At 40.1% G+C, this 7206-nt stretch overlaps 1 pseudogene; it reads left to right on the top strand.

Moving 5' to 3' along the window:
* Window positions 1–3988: 3988 nt before the first annotated feature.
* Window positions 3989–5313, top strand: LOC102495667 (nuclease-sensitive element-binding protein 1 pseudogene; annotated as a pseudogene).
* Window positions 5314–7206: the final 1893 nt, after the last annotated feature.

The following is a 7206-nucleotide window of genomic DNA, read 5'->3' as shown; positions in this document are numbered from 1 at the left end:
TGATAAATATTTTTCTAAAAAACCCTAATGATGTGAATTATACATGCTCATTTTTTGCACATTTGAAGAATGAGGAAGGGAACCTCGTTTTGTGACTTGTGCTATAGACATATTTTTGAATATCATACTTATCTATTTTACTTAATTTCACTTAATTTTTGAAAGCCACCTCCTATTATTTAATTACCTAAACATTATCTCTGTATTATTAAAATAAATGTTAGGGCCCGGCCAGTGGTTAAGGCACTGGACTCTCACATGGTCAACTGTGATTTGAGTCCTAGACTTGGTGCCTTGCTTTCTCCCTTTCTCTGTTTCTCTGTCTTTGGTGAGTGTGTGTGCCCTATAGCAGATTTTTGAAAAAAATGATAATAATAAATGAAATTAAATGAATAATTCTTTAAAAAATTATATAAGTATTAAATGAGTTTAGTGTTATAATGAAACAATACTTGTTTCCTTTTACTTGTAAAGTTTACCAAAGGCTATTACCTAATCTTGTGAGCTAACTTATTTATATTAACAAGAACATCATTTTGGAGTTACTACTTTTTCTCTATGAAAACAAATATCATAATTAAACTTAAGTTATATTTTCAAACTATAGTATAAAGCTTAGACAACTTAAGCCAAATGGAAAAAATAAAATGGATTTGAAAATAATGGCCAGATGAAGTAGAATTTGAAAATAATGGCTACAGTTTTTTTATTTTTTAAAATTATTTATTCAATTTTATTTGTTTACTATTATTATTTTTAAAAATTTGCTGTAGGGCATATGTGCTCACCAGAGAGAGACAGAGAGAGAGGAAAAATGAGAAAGCAAGCAAGGTGTGGGACAAGAACCACAATCAGCCATGTGGGAGTCCAGCACCCTAACCACCACCCCCTTGCTGGCCCTATAGTTTTAATTTCTTTAGAATATCAGATATGAATTATTCTTGTGTGAATTATAAATTTCAAGTGACTATTGAAAATACACTATATTTTATTATTTATCTTGTTTCTTTTACATATGTTGTAAGCCCCCATTACACTATTTATGTTGGGCACGCATGTACACATGCCCGGTGTGAATTTTAAGCTGCTGAGTCTGGAATTTGAACTGTGGCCAACAACCATGGGAGTCCAGTGATGTAATCATTATGCCAGCTGCTGGTCCCAAAGTAATCAATAATCTTTTAAAGAGACTTGCATAATTAAAAATCTTTTCTGATTTTCACATGATTAATTCTAGACATTGTGAATTTTACCTATAGGAGGTTGGATATTTTTATACATTTTCTTGAGCATTTGATCTGAGATGTAGTTAGTTACTTGAAAACAAACCAATCCTTTCAGGCCTTGTTTTTAAGATTAGTTTCTGAGTACTCTACCTAATATCCCTGAATTAGGAGGTTTTTAAGTCTGTTTCGTGGAAACAGGCATAATTTCCAGCTTTGTGTAAGTTCTGGATACTGTTCACACTTTCATGTGGTTCTTTTCCTGGCCTTGGATCGTTTCTTCACATACATGTGCTCATGAGCACTCTGCTGAATATCCAAGGAGGATCATCCATAGATCCCTGGAGATCAGTGTGCTGCTTTCCTTCCTTCAGTTCTCTATTCTCTGATTTCTATCTGCACTGATCTCTTTAATTTCTCAGATCCATCTTTTCCAAATTAAGGGATTATGCCAGACAGGTTTTCTTTTAGTAGACTATTAACTGGAAACTGGGACCGTTTTGGGGCTCATGTTACAGTTTCCCATCTTAGGGTTCTTAAATGTTTCCTATGTCTTAGTGATTACTCTGGTATCCCATGTCTTGAAAACTGTTGTTTCATATGTTTTGTACAGAACTTTCAATCCCAGTCCCTCTCGTTCTGTCTTGGTGGGAGATGGGTGTCTCCCGTTCATTTTCTCTTCCATGTAAAATCTTGTTGGTTGAAATCCTTTTGGAAAGTAAGTAATTAGTACTCAATTTAGTTATTGTGATAGTTTATTTCCTTTTATCCAGCAGTTTGCAAATTTGCTTGCTTGCTCTCTTTCTTTCCTTTTTTTAAATTTTTTTTATTACCAGAGTGACAGAGAAAGAGGAGAAAACATCCCCCCATAGGAAATAGTCACACCTCTATCTCTTTTCATTTCTCCATTTTACTGGAATTTGGGGCATATGCCCACATATGTATGGTATGCTTTTCAAACTGCTGAAGCCATGATTCCAACCATGATTAGTAATGTGGGATCCAGCTTCTTTATCCACTAGGTTACAAGGCAAGCTCTCCAAATTTTCTTTAATAAATACTTTGTATTGTAAACATATTTTTTAAAAAGTAAGTTTTTGGGTCAGCAGTTGGTGTAGTTGCTAAGGTGCTGGATCCTACATGGCTGTCTCTGCAGTTTAATTCCCGGACACAGCAGCTTGAAAAACACACTGGGCACATGTATACATGCGTGCTCTCAAAATCTCAAGAAGAGAATGAAGGAAAAGGGATTGCATCACGGCCATCACCCCTGAGGGATGCTTTCTCACTTTCCCCCTCTCTCTGTCTCTTACTGTCTCTCTCTGGCAAGTGCACATGGCCTACGGCAAAAATCTTTTTAAAAAATTAAGTTTTTATAGTCAATTATGTTCTATATTATGCTTCATGATTTTACCAGTGTTCTAGCCATTCAAAACCATTCTTATGGTAAGCCAGTCATAAATTAAAAAGTTAAATTTGTTGAACATAATCATTTACATACTTTTAAGTGGATAAAAGATGCCACTATAGGAAAGTACCATGTTTTTAAAGAAGGATCGAAGCCAAGTAGCTTCGAAATAATATACTCTTGAATTTAGTAGATGTGAATGATCATAACACAGCTCATAAATTACTGTATTTTAAATTGGATCACTTTTTTTTATGGATTGTTACTCGTTTATATTTATTTAAAAGGATCTCTAGTTCATGGATAGGTCTTCACAATGTTCACATATCGAGCAGTAGTGAACTATGTGCTGGTGAATTATTTTATTTTTAATCCTCTCATATTTGAATGATAAAATATAGTACTGTGAACTAATATGAGAATAAAGTGTCAAAATTCAGGAGCACATCTTGCTATAGTGAATACATCTTGTTACTTCAAGAGTTTTCTGGCAGTAAGGGCACAATTGACTGTGATAATTTAAAAAGAATTCTTGAGGTGGTATAGTTCCATATGCTGTGGGAATATGTCAATGATTTTTTAATTTTGTAATTTGAGTTTTTAATGTAGTCTTTTGAAAGCTAGTTGTTAAGCATGGCAAGAAGACTAGAGTTGCTTTAGAATTCCTAGGAAAATAATTTTGTAAGAACAAATTAAAATTAACTTTAACTTTCTTCAGCACTGTCATAAATATCAGCACCGTAAAGCCAAAATTATGGCAATGTTACATTGCTAAGTTTCCAATATTTAAGCATAAAGGTTAGAGCAGATTTATATTCTCTTGCAAAATTGAACCAAAATGTAAATAATTTATAGAATTTTAGGAATAGAATCTTAAGAAATTGAGTATCACTCTCTGATGGAAACTGTTAGTGGCCTCCTAGTATCCCTTTTTCCATTATCTTCAGATCTAAAGCCCCTGAAATTTAACTGGGGTCAAACACCTACAGGATAAAGATGAGCCACTCCCCCCTTGCAGTCAGGAATGGTACTATGTGGCAGTGTTCTGACCAAAGGATATAAGCAGAAGTGACAGGTACAACTTCCAAATGGGTCACTGAAGGGCAGCGGTGTGCTGCCTGCTTTATCTTCTCACTTGTAGGAACATGGATATGCAGGTGGACGTCTTAGACCTTGTTAAGGAGCCCATCACTGTAAACATGGCAGAGCAGCAGATTTTATAAAAATACCTGGGACAGGATTGGTAGCGGGAGTGGGGAGCGGGCCCCAGAGAGCAGCCCCGCCGCCGCAGCCGGCCTAGTTACCATCACACCCTGGAGGAGCCGCAGTGCGGCAGCCAGCCCCAGTCACCACCACCATGACCAGGAGCAGCGAGGCCTAGGTCCAGCAGCCGCCCGCTGCCCGCGCCCTCAGCGCTGCCGCCACCAAGCCCGGCACCACGGGCAGCAGCGCAGGGAGTGGCAGCCCGGGCGGCCTCACGTCGGCAGTAACTGCCGGCAGAGAAAAAGTCATCTCAACGAAGGTTTTGGGAACAGTGAAATGGTTCAATGAAAGAAATGGAGGGACCAGCAGTTAGCGTAATGGCTATGTTGCTGGACTCCCATGTGGGCGACCAAGTTTCGAGTCCTGGACCCGGTGGTTTAAACTCATAACGGGCTCGTGTGTGTGCTTGCCCAAGACCCTGAGAGGAGAATGGAGGAGAAGGGATTGCAGCGTGTCCATCCCCCCTGGGGTGATTTCTCACTTTCTGTCTATCTGTCTGGCGAGGGCATGCGCTCTATAGCAAAAACCTCTCAAAAACAAACAAACAAAAAACCCCAAAACAAACAAAAAAACCAAATGGATATGGTTTCATCAACAGGAATGACACCAAGGGAGATGTATTTGTACACCAGACTGCCATAAAGAAGAATAACCCCAGGAAGTACCCTCGCAGTGTAGGAGAGGGAGAGGCTGTGGAGTTTGATGTTGAAGGAGAAAAGGGTGTGGAGGCAGCACGTGTTACGGGCCCTGGTGGGGTTCCAGGTCAAGGCAGTGGATATGCAGCGTACCATAACCATTATAGTTGCTATCCACCTCATAGGGGTCCTCCACACAATTACCAGCAAAATGACCAGAATAGTGAGAGTGGGGAAAAGAAGGAGGGATTGGAGAGCGCTCTGAATGCCAGGCACAGCAACGCCGGTCCTACTCTGAATGCCAGGCCCAGCAACGCCGGTCCTACCGCAGGCGAAGGCCCCCCTCTTTACTACATGCGGGGACCCTATGGGCGTGGACCACAGGATTCCACTCCTTCTGTGCAGGGAGAAGTGATGGGGGTGCTGACAACCAGGGTGCAGGAGCACAAGGTAGACCAGTGAGGCAGAATATGTATCGGGGTTATAGACCACGATTTTGCAGGGGCCCTCCTCGCCAAAGACAGCCCAGAGGACGGCAATGAAGAGGGTAAGGGAAATCAAGGAGATGGGACCCAAGGTCAGCAGCCACCTCAACGTCGGTACTGACGCAACTTCAATTACCCACGCAGACACCCAGAGAACCCTAAACCGCAAGATGGCAAAGCGACAAATGAAGCCTATCCACCAGCTCAGAATTCGTTTGCTCCTGAGGCTGAGCAGGGCGGAGCTGAGTAAATGCGGGCTTACCATCTCTACCATCAGCCGGTTTAGTCATCCTACAAGAAGTGAAGTTCCAGCAATAAGAAATGAACAAGAGATTGGAGCTGAAGACCTGAAGTGCTTGCTTTTTGCGCATTGACCAGATACCTAGAACTATCTGCGTTATCTATGAAGCATGGGGTTTTTATTACTTTTACCTAAAGATATCTTTTTTTGGTAATGACAAATGTGTTTTTTAAAAAAGCCTGTTTTTTTCTCAATACACCTTTAAAGGTTTTTAAATTGTTTCATATCTGGTCAAGTTGAGATTTTTAAGAACTTCATTTTTAATTTGTAATAAAAGTTTACAACTTGATTTTTTCCAAAAAAGTCGTCAAAATGCAAGCACCTGTTAATAAAGGTCTTACATAATTAAAAAATACCTGGAACAATGATGATGACCTCTTGTTCTTCTTCTTTTTAAAAATTGTTGCCAGAAGGCACATGTACTTGCTTGGGAGAGAGAGAGGGAGATAGGCGGGAGGGAGACAGACTCCCCTGTGGAGAATGGTCACATTGCAGCCCCTTCTCTGTCTCTCCCTCCTTTTGGGATTTTGGGTGAGCACATGCACACACACACACACACACACACACACACACCATGTGTTTCTCAAGTCTCCTGGCTCCAGGCTCAAGACTGGAACCGTGCACTTGACGGTGGAGGATCGAGTTGCCTTAGCCACCATGCCATGGGCTGGCCCAGTGATAATGACTTCTTGAGGGAGAGTTGCCATAGCAGCTTGGAGTCTTGTCTAAGACACTGTTATTTTGGGTTTCTGTCACATATAAACCAAAACAAATATAGATTCTCCTTAACTTCATGGGATTACGTCATTATAAACTTACCGTAAATTGAAAATATTGCAAGTTGGAAATGTATTTAATATCCTGATAAACCTATTTTAAAGTAAAAAAATTTAAGTCAAAGTATTGTAAGTGCAGATGCTTCTTGATTTACAATGGGGTTACATCCCTGTATACCTGTTGTAGAGCTTGAAAATCTTAGGTTGAACCATTGTCAGTGAAGACTGTCAGTACACTGTTCCCACGACTAGTTTTTGTTTATAAGACATGCTAATAGATACTTTTTATAACTGCAAGCTTAAAATGACCAATGGTTGTACATCAATCATAGAGATCTAAACTTTTTCAGAAAACCTTATTAAAAAAAAAAAACAAAACCTGAAGTAGACTGATATCTATCAGCTGAGTAGACTAGTATAATTAAACCTATTTGGCTTGTCTCTGATAACTTTTTTTTTTTTCCTATAAGGTGTGTGTGCTTGCCAGAGAGACAGAGAGACAGAAAGTGAGAAATCACCAATCACCACCCCCCCACCCCCAGGGGGATAGCCATGCTATCACGGGGGGGGGGGGAGGGCTTTAGGGGATTGAACGCAAAGCCAGGAGACAAGTTCACCTATGTAAGAGGCCCATTGGTGAAACAACAATATATGTCAGAAAATACTTCAAAATTTTTTTTTGCTAGAGGGCACATACACTTTGCAGAGAGAGACAGAGAGATAGAGACAGAGAGGAAGAGAGAAAAAAATTCCCCATGAGGCACGGCCATGCTGCATTTCCTTCTCCATTTCTTCATCCTGTTGGGATTTTGGGGCATACACACACTGTACTTGACATGTTTCCCAAGCTGCCAGGGCCAGGATTTGAACTGTTGTCAACCATGTGGGATCTGGCTCCCTTAACCATTAGGCCACAAGGTCGGTCCATAGACTTTACTATTTTTTTAATTGTTTAATTTTTTAATAATTATTTTATTTTTATTTTTTGGAGAGGTTTTTGCTATAGGTCATGTGCGTTGGCCAGAAAGAAAGAGGCAGAGAGATAGAAAGCGAGAAATCACCCCCCAGGGGGGATGGCCATACCGCAATCCCTTCTCCTTCTCCTCCATTCTCCT

The sequence above is a fragment of the Tupaia chinensis genome, unplaced genomic scaffold, assembly GCF_000334495.1.
Source record: "Tupaia chinensis unplaced genomic scaffold, TupChi_1.0 Scaffold138278_1, whole genome shotgun sequence".
NCBI lineage: Eukaryota > Metazoa > Chordata > Mammalia > Scandentia > Tupaiidae > Tupaia > Tupaia belangeri.
This window is presented reverse-complemented; position numbering and strand designations above follow the sequence as displayed.